The sequence below is a fragment of the Felis catus genome, chromosome E2 (genome assembly GCF_018350175.1).
Source record: "Felis catus isolate Fca126 chromosome E2, F.catus_Fca126_mat1.0, whole genome shotgun sequence".
Classification (NCBI taxonomy): Eukaryota; Metazoa; Chordata; class Mammalia; order Carnivora; family Felidae; genus Felis; species Felis catus.
The window spans coordinates 18,525,316-18,538,697 of record NC_058382.1 but is presented as its reverse complement, the minus strand read 5'-3'; the positions used below and the strand labels follow the sequence as shown (position 1 = coordinate 18,538,697).

Here is a 13,382-nt window from a genome sequence, read left to right as displayed (position 1 = left end):
GTAACAGAGTCTGGGAGCGTTATCATGAGGCTGGACCAGAGGGGTAGCCAGAGGACTGTCAAAGTAAAACTCCCCCCTGGGCAAAGTTGAAACAAGCAAGGAAGACAATTCAAAGCTATTGCAGTAGGAGAGAGGGACTGAATTCAACTCCAATGAAATGAAAGGCAGGAGGGTTTTTACGTTCTGGAGTGAGCCATTGGAAAAGTGCTGGAGGATGTCAGATGGGGAGGTTGATCAGTGGGATATGCGGGGCACAGGGAGTTACTCCTGAGATTGCACGCCCTTTTTTCTGTGATTAAGACGTATGTGTTTTCTAACTGGTATTTGTAGAAGTTAGGCTTCTCCTGGCCCACGGAGACTGAGAGATAGGGCTGCTGTGTTTTTTGGTGTTCACATTGCAAAGAGATGGTTCCCAAGTCCTTGAGAAAGTCATTTCCTGGGTTGAAAACTGGGCCAGGAGAAGATTTACATATATTTGGGGGAAAAAAAAAACGGAGAAAGAATTTACAATTGCAAGTTTCCTAAAGTAAATGCTCTAAGAAAAGGGAGTTTAGGAGCCTATAGTCAGGAAGAAACCTGATTAACACTTGAGGAAATGCTAAGGCTGTCTTGGTAAGGGGGTAGAAATGATACAAGGTAGACCCTAAGGAAAGAGGACTATTTTAAGTATAGAGTACTATCATCTGCCCACCTGCCAAGGCCTATCCTCCCTACCCCCTATTTTTACCTTAATGAACTTAAGGAACACCATTTGTTTTAAAATTAAGCAATCACTGTTTCTCTAAATGTGTTCCTATAGGTAGTCAATTAAAATTTAAAATGGATTTAGCAAGGTAAATTAAAAAAAATTTTTTTTAACGTTTATTTTTGAGAAGGAGACAGAGTGTGAGCGGGGGAGGAGCAGAGAGAAAGGGAGTCAGAATCTGAAGCAGGCTCCAGGCTCCAAGCTGTCAGCACAGAGCCCGATACAGGGCTCAAACTCACAAACCGTGACATCATGATGAAGTCAGATGCTTAACCAATGGAGCCACCCAGGTGCCCCGAGCAAGGTAAAATTTTAAAAGCAATTAATATTTGGTTTACCCTTAATACGCAGCTAAGCAGTGTACTAATATACTAAAATCAAAAGTGTTAAATATCATATTTTCTTAAATGAATAAAATACCCGAAACATTCAGAATTTCAAAATCCATCACCTAATTTGCATTGAGAACAATGACAAATATGATAGTCATAGCACACACTCAGCACTTAATATGGACTAATGTGTTTGATCCCAACACCAGCCCTATGAGGTCGGTTCCCTTAACTATCCCCATTTTACAGAAGAAGACACTGAAGCAAGGAGAGGTTGAATTGTCCCAAATCACACAGCCAATGAGGTCAAGCTAATGACTGAGGCTTCTAAATTAGACATTCAAATGGAGGTCACCTTGATTCAGGGCAGTGATGAAGGTTTGGATGAACCCTTGAGACCCTACCATGGATACGTATCACTCACAGTCTTACTCTTCTCACAGGGACCCATGGCTGCAGAAATGTTTGTGGATCATGCACAGGTGAGTGGGGGGTATCTCAGTCCCTCACCCACCCCATCTTTACCCATATAGTCTCTGGGGTGTCCTGGAATGCTGTACCTGCCACCCTCATGGCTATTGGGACTGGGGCCCCTGGATTCCTTGAGATTCAAGGTCCTGAACCCACACCAGGCATTATATGAAGGGGTTTCCATTTCTGACAACCAAGAGGATGCTATTTAGGGGTGTTATAGGCACAGAGATCAGCATTTGCAGATACTTGGAGGTGAAACTGAGTTGGCAGGATTCAGGGAACTGCACGTCTCCAATATGTCTGGTGGGACCAAGGAGCAAAAATGTAGGAATCAGGTCTAGAATGGCAGTCTCAGGAACTATGCCTCTATTCTGAGGATGTTAGGAATGTTGGAACATTAAGAGTAGAGAAGGGAGGTCATTTGAATCATGTTTTAACAGACTTCCTCTGGCTGCAGACTGGAGAACAGAGAGTAGGGGTGGGGGAGGAAGGTACTGAATAGTCCAGATAAGTATTGGTAATGACTGGATCAGGATGTTGGTTGTGGAGGCAGGGGAAAAACGTATGGCTTCTGGGTTGGTTTGTAAAGTAGGTCTGACTACTTTGTGATATGGATGGTTAAAGAGAAAGAGAGGAGCTGGAGATTATTCCAAGGGTTGTGGCTTTTGCACTGGAAGAAAAGAATTACCCTCTACTGAGATGGAGAAGTCATTTGTAGCGTTATGGAACCAGGCTGGAACGCTGGTGGAAAAACCAAGCGGCACTCGGAGATCTTGGTGGGTCGGAGATTTATTTAACATCGGCGGGCGGGCTCAGAGGAGACCGTTTCTCCAAAGATCTGAATCCCGGATGAAGGGGGGAAGGGTAATTTATAGTTGTCAGCTTCCATATCTGTGGCAGGTTTTCCCGCACAGCAAACAGGGCAAGAAGAACCCGGAAGAGGGGTCTCTAAGCTAGAGACCAGAGCTTGTTTTAGTCCCGTCGCCATCTTATGGTATAAAACTTTATTCATTTTCCCAACAGTAGGAATAATTTTCAGAGGGAATATCAGGAGTTTGGTTCAAACCTGTTGAGTGTGAGAAGTTCCGGAGACTTCTGAGTGGAGGCATTGAATGGACGGCGAGATGCCCATGTCTGGATTTGAGGGTAAGGGCTCAAGTTCCAGACACCACGAGGTGATGTCCTATATGGGGACCAGGGTAGAGCTGTGAGTCACATTTGGGAAGGGACATCTTCAGGTCATGGTGCCTGAGGGGCAGAGAAGGGGAGGACAAGGCCAGAGGACTGGGTCTGTACCTTGGGCACCTGAGTGGTGTTGGTGAGCATCACAAAGACAGCTGAGGGAGGGTGGTGGCTGTGGGGGAGGAGGTGGGGCTTGTGGGGGTTTGAGGCTTCCACAGAGGAGTGCACATGGGATGGATGTGGAAGCACAACAGTAACGGGAGAGAGATGACAGTGAGGCCAAGGCCAGTGCTTCCTCAGCCCTCTGCGGGCTGGCCAGGCTTTTGTGGTGACCTTGTGGGGCCTGGAGAGGTTTACACAGGCTGGTAGACGAGCTCAGGAACACACAAGGCCAGGGGACAGTGGTGGGAGTGCTGGGTGAGGCTTGACTGGAAAGAGGGAGGCGGAGACTAGTGAGGGGACAGTGTGTGCAGCACAGCAGCACAAGGGCCTTAAGGTGTGGACCCCTGAATGTGGTTCCAGTGGGTGAGGCCGAAGCAGGAAAGGATGTGGTGCAGAGGCCTTTAAAGCAGGGCTGGGGGCTTCCCCTGCCAGTGTGGGCCACCCGGGGGCCAGCGCAGGATGGATCTTCATTGTATTTGCCAAGTGCTCTTTGGGTGCCAAGGGCAGAGTGGAACATGGGGAGGCCAGGGACATACCCTGGATGGGGGCTGGGGTGGAGGAGGTGGCCGTGACCATGGGGGTGATGGATGGGAGGGCAATATGGTCCATGGAGTGATAAGTCGGTGGAGAGAGGGAGAACTGAGGGTCCCAGGGCCTCACTCCTAGCAGCTTAAGGGAGAAAGCTGAACCCATGTTTGCTTGTGTCTCAGAGGCATGATCTGGGAACCCCTGGGGAATTTGCTGGCAGCAGAGGAGGTGGAGCCTTTCATGCCATGCCTGGTGCTTGAATGACATTTATTTATTTGCCATCATGCCTGTGTGGGAACGATATGAGGTGACACAGGAATCAGTAAGAAGGAGGAGAGAGCTAGCACCAGGAGCATCCGGGCCTTGTCGATCCTGTGAGGGGATGTGCATGGAGTGGATGTCTGGGGGGTAGACGGAGGGTCCCAGTGAGAGGTGGCTCAGGGCTACTGCTCTCCCCATCATGGTGGGCTGTTGTGACCTTGGAGGATGTGGCTGTGGACTGGTCTCAGGAGGAGCGGGAGCTCCTTGACAGGGCTCAGAGACTCCTGTACCGTGCTCTGGTGCTAGAGAACTTTGCACTTGTGGCCTCACTGGGTAAGTCTTTCACACTCACCCCGGTGTCCTTGACCAGGCTCTTTCATTCTTCGTTTCTGCTCTAAATAAAAGAGCATCCCCTAACATTTAATGTTTTGACGGCACAGTTTGCATCTTTTTATGTTGTATATCCATTAACTAAGTTATGTAGCTATGATTATCTTTAATACTTTTTTTCTTTTAACCCTTGTATTAGAGTTAAGTGATTTATACATCACTATTACAGTAGTAGAGTATTCTGAATTTGACTACATATTTACCTTTACCAGTAGTTTGATACTTTTATATGGTTTCATGCTACTAATTAGCATCTGTTCATTTCAGCTTGAAGAACTCCCTTTGGTGTTTCTTGTAGAGTAGGCCTAGCCGTCATGGATACACTCAGCCTTGTGTTTCTGGGAAAATCTTTATCTCTTCCTCATTCTGAAGGACAGCTTTGCTGGGTAAAGTATCAATATTGGTTATCACATGTTCCCCCAGCACTTTGAATATATCATCCTACTCTTTCCTGCAAGGTTTCTTTTGAGAAATAGGGATGTAGGTTTATGTGGGTTCCTTTGGATGAGATGACCTTTTCCTTTGGCTGCCTTCAGAATTCTGTTTTTGACTTTTGACGGTTTTATTATAATACAGCTTGGTGAAGTTTTCTTTGGGTTTAATCTATATGGGGACCTTTGAGCTTCCTGTACCTGAACATCCATATCTCCTCCCTGAGAGGTTTTTAGCCATTATGTGTTAAATAAGCTTTTTGCCTCCCTCTCTCTCTTTTTTTCTGTGATTCCCATAATGCAAATACTGTTTATTTGTTGGTGTCCCATAATGCACAGAGGCCTTCTTCACTCTTTTTCATTCTTTTTTTCTTTCTGATAGGGGAATTTCAAATGACCAGTTTTTGAGTTCACAGATTCTTTCTTCTGGTTGATCAAGTCTGTTGTTGATAACCTCTATTGCCATTTTCATTTCATTCATTGTATTCTTCAGCTCCAGAATTTCTGTTTGTTTTATTATTATTATTTCAGTCTGTCTGTTGAACTTCGCAGTTTGCTCCTGTATCATTCTCTTGAATTTATTGAATTTTCTGTGTTCTCTTATAGATTGCTGAGCTTCCTTAAAATTTTGAATTCATTGTTCAGCAGTTCATAAATCTCCATTTTTCCTCCTGGTCACTTATCAGAAATTACTGTGTCTCGTTTGAAGTGCGTGTTTCCTGTAGCCTGCATTAGCATCTGTTTATTTGGTCGAAAGTCACCCCTTCCAGACTTTACAGACTGGTTTGCATGGGAAAGACCTTCCCTGGTAGGTGAGTGCAAGGGTGCCCCCTGGGTGGGGTGTGGCGGTTCCAGCTCTGGGGAAGGCCCAGCTGCATAGTCTCCACGAAGCTCTTTCAGTTGAGGCAGCGACAGTGAGGATTGCCGCAGTCCTCAACAGCCAGTGTTGTAAGGTGTCCACAGGGCCGACGAAGACCACTGGGATCTTTGGTGGCAAAAGTGCTGAGGACCACCTCGTCTCTTTTCCTCTCATAGCCCATGTTGTGGCCAGGGGGATCCCTCTTGGTAGCAGGTGTGGCTTTCGGGCACCCTTGCGGTTGTGGTAGCACTGGTGTCCCGTGCATACGTGCCATGGAACAGCCATGGACCTGGAGTCTGGAGTTGGGTGCTCACAGAGCAACAATGTCTCTGGGGTCTTGGGAACTGGCTAGCCTACGGATGCAGTGGTTCCGGTGTCTGAGGCACGGGCATGTGCAGAGCAGCCACAGAGCCGGGGACTGGAGCCCATGTACCAGTGGAGCAACAGTGGCTTTGGGCGTTGGACGGTCTGAAGCAGCAGTGGCTCTCCTGCCCGAGATGTGGGCACATGTGGGGAAGCTACGCATCTGAGATCTGAAGTGTCGGCACACGCAGAGCAGCAAGGACTCTGGGATCCGGGGTATATGTAGGCGGGGGGCGGGGGGTGGGGGCTGGCAGCCCTGGTCCCGGGGTAGCGTAATAGCAGCTCCCTCTGAGGGAAGGACCTGCAGCAGCGATGCCCTCCCCAAGGGTTCCAGCATGGCACAGCTGTGGCAAAAACTGCTGGTGTCCCCTCTGGAACGGAGTATGGGTTCTGTGCTGATTAACGCAAGGTTCTCTGCCATAAAAGCTGCAGGTGTGGCTGATGTGGGGGATGTTTAAGTTCTCGGTGGCAAGGGCTGCCAGGCTCCTTGCAGAGCAGGCTCTGGGGGTCAATGATGGCACCCACCATGTGGTTGATACCGATGAAAGGTCTCTGCCCCTTCTCTCTTCTGCTAGCCATCTCCGGACATCTCAGGTAAGCGGAGCTCCCCGGCAGTCCATCCTGTGAGATTATTCTTCATTTTTTTGCTCTACTGTGTTAATGTAGGTTCTTTTTTGTTTTGTTTTGTTTACTTATTTATTTTGAAAGAAAGCGTGAGCAGGGGAGGGGTAGAGAGAGAGAGGGAGAGAGAGGGGTAGAGAGAGAAGGAGAGGGATGTGGGGCTCGAACCCATGAAACCATGAGATCATGACCTGAGCTGAAATCAAGAGTCAGACGCTTAACCAACTGAGCCACCCAGGTGCCCCTGTAGGTTCTTAATTGAACTCTTGAGTCCTCTCCAAACTATTTTTAGTCGTGGATAGTTTTTTTAATTGTTGTTTTTCTGTGGGAGGATGAAGGCTTGTAGCTCCTACCCAGCCATCTTGATGACATCAGTCTTCCCAGAGTCTCATGATGCAGCAGTGTGTGGACCACCTGCTACTGGTGCCTGTATGAGCCTGGACCTAAAATGTGATATTTTAACATATGTATATATCCGTGAAACCACCATAATAATGATAATGAATATATAGATCACCCTCAAAGTTACCTCATGACCCTTTATAGTCCCTGTCTTCCTTCCTGGCTCCTTATCCCCATGATCAGAGATTAACTGTCTTTCATTCTAGACTTGTTTGCCTTTTCTAGAATGTTATATAAATGGAATTATAAAATATTTATTCTTGTTTGTTTGTTATCTCTTTTCATCTTTGCATTTTGTTCAATTATTTGGAATTCATTCAAGTCATATGTTTGAGTACTTCATTCTTTTTATTACTGAGTAGTGTTTTCTGGTATGAACATACCCTAATTTCTTATTCTGTTCATCTGTTAATGAACCTTTGGATTGATTCCAGTTTGAGGTTATTATAAATAAAGCTGTTATGAACATTCATGAACCAGTCTTTTTGGGGGGTTAATACTTAGCGGTGCAATGCCTGAATCAAGGGATTGGTGAGTGTTTGTCATTCTGTGAACTGACAAAACTGTCCCAAAGTGGTTTTACCATTTTACATTCCCATCAGCAACTGATGAGAGTTCTAGCTTCTCTGGAGCTTCATCGACACTTGGTAGGTCAATCTTTTTAATTTCAGCCATTCCCAGATGTGTGTAGTGATATCTCATTGTGACTCTAACTTGTATTCCCTTAGCAACTAGTGTTCTTAGAAATTTTACATACGATTTATGACATTCTCCTATTTTCTTTAGTGAATTGTCTGTTAAAATCTTTTCCTCATTTTAAAACATTTGTTTTGTTATTTTATTGAGTTTTAAGAATTCTTAATAAATTCTGGATATGGGAAACCCGTTAGATATGTGGTTTGCCTATATAGGCATCCAGTGTGCGGCTTGTCTTTTCATCTCTTAACAGTGTCTTTCCTATGGCAGAAATCTTTAATGTTAGTGAAGTCAGATTTGTCTTTTTTTTTCTTTTATTGAACCCATTTTTTCAGTTATATAAAAGAAATCTGTATAACTCAAGAGAAAAAAATCTCTAATGTAAAGGAGGATCTATAGTTAGATTTATAATTCATTTTCAGTTAATTCTCCTTTATTGTGTGAAACATGGGGTGAAAGTTCTCTTAAAAAAAGGACATCTGATTGCACCATCTAAATTAGTTGAAGAGTATCTTTTCTCACTGAATTGGCTTTGCACCTCTCTTAAAAAATCAGTTGCTCTTACATGACCTTATTTTTGGATTTTCTATTCTGTTTCATTCATCTCTTTATCTGTACTTTGGCAAGTATCTTAAAGTCCTCATATGATTTTATAATATGTCTTGAAATTGGGTAATATCGTCTTCTAACTCTGTTTTTCTTTTCCAATTTGTGTTGGCTATTCTAACTCTTGCATTTCCATATGGTTTTAGAGCCCCTTGTCAACTTCTAATGAAAACATACTAGGATTTTGACTGGGATTGCTTTAGATTAATTTGAAGATAATTAACACATTAACAATATTGAGTGTTTCAGTCCATAAAAACAGAGTATATTTCCCTTTATTTAGATATTTAATTTTTCTCAGAAGTATTTTCTAGTTTTCTATTTATATTTCTTTTACATTTTATCTCCAAAAACTTCATGTCTGAGGCTCTTTTAAAAAGTATTTTTTGTGTCAATTTCCAGTTGTTCTTTTGTACTGTATAGAAGTGAAATTGCTTTATTTTTATTTTTTATTATTTTTGTATTTTTAAATTTTCTTTCTTAAATTGAAGTATAATTAAAATACAGCATTATATTAGTATCAGGTGTTACAATATAAGGATTCAACAATTTTGTACATTACTCAGTGCTCTAAGTGTACTCTTAATCCTTTTCACCACCTCCCCTCTGGCAACCACCAGTTCTCTGTATTGAAGTATCTGTTTTTTTGTCTCTTTTTTTCTTTGTTTGTTCCTTTGCTTTTAAAAATTCCAAATGTGCATGATATCATATGGTATTTGTCTTTCTTTGGTTGACTTATTTCACATATCGGTTGCACTCTTGACTGTATGCCCCAGATCATGAATACTTAAGTTCATGCAAAAACTTGTGCCCAAATGTTTACAGCAACTTTATTCATAATAGCCCCAATGTCATTCGGTAGGTGAATGCTTAAATAAACTGTGGTCCATCCATACTATTTGGCAATAAAAAGTACCAAACTATTGATACATGCTACAACTTGAATGGTTTTCAAGGGAATTAAGTACAAAGAGCCAATATCAATAGGGCACATAGTGTGTGGTTCCATTTATGTAATATTTTTAAAATCACAGATTGGTGGTGGCCAGAGAAGAACTAGGTAGCTAAGGAGGGAGGAAGGTGGCTGTGGTTATAAAAGGGATCCTTGTGATGGAAGAGTTTTGTGTCTTGACTGTCACACAAATCTACACTTGACAAAATTGTGTAGATATAAACACACACGAGTACGTAAACTTGAAATATTAGCCTGGTGAACTGTATCATGTCAATTTTCTGGTCTTGATATTGTACTATAGTTATGCAAGTTGATGCCAAGGGGGAAACTTATGGGTTATCTCTTTGTTTCTTACAACTGTGTGTGAATCTACAGTGACCTCAAAATGAAAAGTTAAATGAAAGTAAGGGGATGGAAAAAGATACGCTACACTAACGCTAGTCTAAACAACACTATTATGCCTATAGTGAAATCATACAAAGTAGGTTTATCAACAAAGAATATTACTGAAGTAAAATAAGTATATAAAAGACTGATAAAGAGGCCTTTTCTAAGAGATTATGATAATCATAAATGTGTATACACCTAACAACAAACCTTAAATTATTTAAACAATAAGTGAGAAGCTAAAGTAAAACATAGACTAATCCACAATTACAATAAAAAATTTCTGCAGTTTTCTCAATAATTGATAGAACAATTGAATGAATAATTGGTATGGATATAGAATCCTTGAAGAAATCAGTCAGCTAACTTGAACTAATTCACATTTATTTTTAGACTGCTCCATCCAACAACAGAATACACTTTCTTTTCAAGTACCCAAGAGATGTTCACCAAGATCACCATATTCTAGGAACTAAAATCTCAACAAATTTAAAATGATTAAAATCATGAATGTATTTCTCTGGTCACAAAGAAATTATACTAGAAATCATTAAAGTACATGATCTGGGAAAATCCATGAACATTTGGAAATTAGACAACATATTAATGAAGACTCAGACACAGAATAATAAGGCAAATTAAGAAATACTTTTAACTGAATGAAAATGAAAATCCAATATAGAATTGATACATCTGCAAGTACAAATAGATGAATCCATTGTTATAGTTGAAGACTTCAACACCCCTCTACAAAAAAATGAACAGATCTAATGGGCAGAAAATCAATGAGGACATAACTGAGCTTAAGAGCACCATTAGTTATTTATTCTGGTATACATAGCATCTATAGAATATGTCATCCAACAGTAGTAGAATACACATTCTTCTCAAATGTGGAATATTCACCAAAGAGACTACATTCTGAGTTATAAAACACAATTTAAACTTAAAAGAATATAAATCATGTAACATGTTTTCAGACTACCATGGAATTAAACTAGAAAAGATAGCTAGAAAATCTCAGAATATGTGGAGATTAAACAACACATTTCTAAACAATGCGTGGATCGAAGAGGAACTTTCAAGAGAAATTTTAAAATATTTTGAAATAAGTGAAATGAAAATACAATCTACCAAAATTTGTGGGATGAAGAAAAATCTAAAATCAGTCATCTAAACCAGAAACTTTAGCAATTGACGAAAGAAAGGAAAATTAAATCCAAAGTAAGAAGAAAAGAAATAATAAGAGGGTAGAAGTCAATGAAATTGAAAACAGGAAATCAACAGATAAAATCAACAAAACCAAAAACTAATTATTTGAAATATCAACAAAATCAATAAGCTTCTAACTGGGCTAGTTCAAAAGAGAGAAGACACAAATTACTAATATCAGAAATGAAAGAGTTCACAGCACTACAGACTCCATGGATACTAAAAGGATTATAAAAGAATATTATAAACAACTCTATGCCCGCAAATTTAATAACTTAGATGAAATGAACCGATTCCTTAAAAGACACAGTCTGCCAAAATTCACGCAAGAAAAAACAAACTGAATAGGCTTTTTATGTCCATTAAAGAGTTTGAATCAATATTTAATAATCTTCCAAAACAGAAAGTACCAGCCTCAAGTAGTTTCACTGGTGAGTTCTACCAAATATTTAAGAAGTTATATCATTTCTCTACAATCTCATTCAGAGGATAAAGGCAGAAGGGATACTTTCTAATTCATTCTATGAGGCCAGCATTGCCCTAATACCAATGTTAGACAAAGACATTACAAGGAAAAAACTACAGATCAATATCTCCCATGAACATAAGTACAAAAATCAACAAAATATTAGCAAATCAAATCCAACAAGGTATGAGAAGTTCTACACCTCAGCCAAGTGGGATTTATTCCAAGGATGCAGTCTGACATTGGAAAGTCAATTAGTGTCATCCATCACATCAACAGACTAAAGGATAAAAATCGCATGATCATATCAATAGATGCATAAAGAGCATATGACAAAAATCTAGCATTCATTCATTATTTTAAAAAACCTCAGCAAAGTAGAAATAGAGGAGAGCTTTCTCAGCTTTATATAGAACAACTTCAAAAACACTACAAATAACATCATACTTAATGGCGAGCAGCTAGGAGCTTTCCTGCTAAGATCAGAAACAAGGTAAGAATATGCTTTCTCATCATTCCTTTTCAGCATAGTATGGGAAGTCCTAACTCAGGCAATAAGGGAAGAAAAGGAAATAGAAATATTTAGGCTGGGAAGGAAGAAATGAAAATCTTTGTTTGTAGGTGACTATATTGTCTGTATAGAAAATCCTAAATAATCAAGAAAAAAAGAACTCCTGGAATTAATAAGTGATTATAGCAAAGTTTCAGAATATAAGTTAATATTCAAAAGTGTTAACTGCTTTTGTATATACCAGCAATGAACAATTGGAATTTAAAATTAAAAATAATACCATTTATATTAGCTTCCCCCAAAATGAAATACTTGAGTGTAAATGTAACTATATATATAGATATATATAAGATGTTTGTGAGTAAAACTACAAAACCAATGAATGGAATTAAAGAACTAAATAAATGTAGAGATACTCCATGTTCATGGATAGGAAGATTCAGTATAGTCAAGATGTCAGTTCTTCCCAACTTGATCTATAGATGAAATGCAATCACAGTGTAAATCCTAGCAAGTCATTTTGTGGATATTGGCAAACTGATCCTTAAGTTTAAGTTTGTATGAAGAGGCAAAGGATCTGGAATACCCAGCATAATATTGAAGGAGAACAGAGGACTGACAATACGTAGTATAAAGCTATAGTAATCGAGACAGTAGGGTATTGGTGAAAAAACAGACAGATAAATGGAACAGAAAAGAAAGCCCAGAAGTAGACCCACATAAATATCATCAACTGATTTTTGGCAAAGCAGCAAAGGTAATTCAGTGGGAAAAAGATAGTCTTTTCTATAGTTGCTGCTGGACAATTGAACATCCACATCTAAAAAAAAGTAATCTGGACACAGACCTTATACCCTTCACAAAAATTAACTCAGAATGGTCACAAACCTAAATGTAGGAAACCAAACCAAACAAAAAACCCACAAAAACTCCTAGAAGATGGAGAATTAAAGTGACCTTGGGTTTGGTGATGATTATTTATTTATTTATTTATTTATTTTTATTTATTTATTAAAAAATTTTTTTTTTACATTTACTTATTTTTGATACAGACAGAGCACAAGTGGGGGCGGGGCAGAGAGAGAAGGAGACACAGAATCCAAAGCAGGCTCCAGGCTCCGAGCAGTCAGCACAGAGCCCGACGAGGGGCTCTAACTCACAAACTGCAGATCACGACCTGAGCCGAAGTCGGACGTTTAACCGACTGAGCCACCCAGGTGCCCCTGGTGATGACTTTTTTTTTTTTTTTTTGATAACATCAAATGCACAGTTTGTGAAAGAAAACATCATTTAAACTTTATTCAAATTGAAAACTCAGGATTTGCAAAACATGGTGTTAAAAGAATGGGAAGACAAGCCACAGACTGGGAGAAAAATCTTTGCAAAACACATATATGATAAAGGACTGGTATTAAAAATATGGAAATTTCTTAAAACCCAACAATAATAACACAAAAAACTCAATTAAAAAGGGTATAATATGTCAGAATAGACATAGTCCCAGAGAATATATACAGATGGCAAATAACCTCTGAAAAGATACTCAACTTCACGTGTTATTAGGAAATTACAAATTAAAAAACAATGAGATACCACTACACAACAATTAGAATGGCCAATATTCAAAACAGAAACACCAAACAAAGGAAGTGTGTGGAACAAGAGGAATCCTTCATTGTTGTTGGGAATGCAAAACAGTACAGTCACTCTGGAGACTGTTTGGCAGTTTTTTTTTACAAAACTAAATACACTATTACCATACGATCCAGTTGATATTTACCCAAATGAGTTGAAACATA

General features: G+C 40.1%; 1 long non-coding RNA gene across 2 annotated transcripts; it reads left to right on the top strand.

The window, feature by feature from the left end:
• Positions 1-993: 993 nt before the first annotated feature.
• On the top strand, positions 994-12,490 carry LOC123382326. Of its 2 annotated transcripts, XR_006590547.1 has the most exons (4): positions 994-1,049; positions 1,521-1,559; positions 2,575-2,697; positions 9,788-12,490. It is a non-coding gene; the product is annotated as an uncharacterized LOC123382326 (long non-coding RNA). The 2 variants fall into 2 exon arrangements; XR_006590546.1 differs by lacking the exon at positions 9,788-12,490 and having other exon boundaries at positions 2,575-5,537.
• Positions 12,491-13,382: the final 892 nt, after the last annotated feature.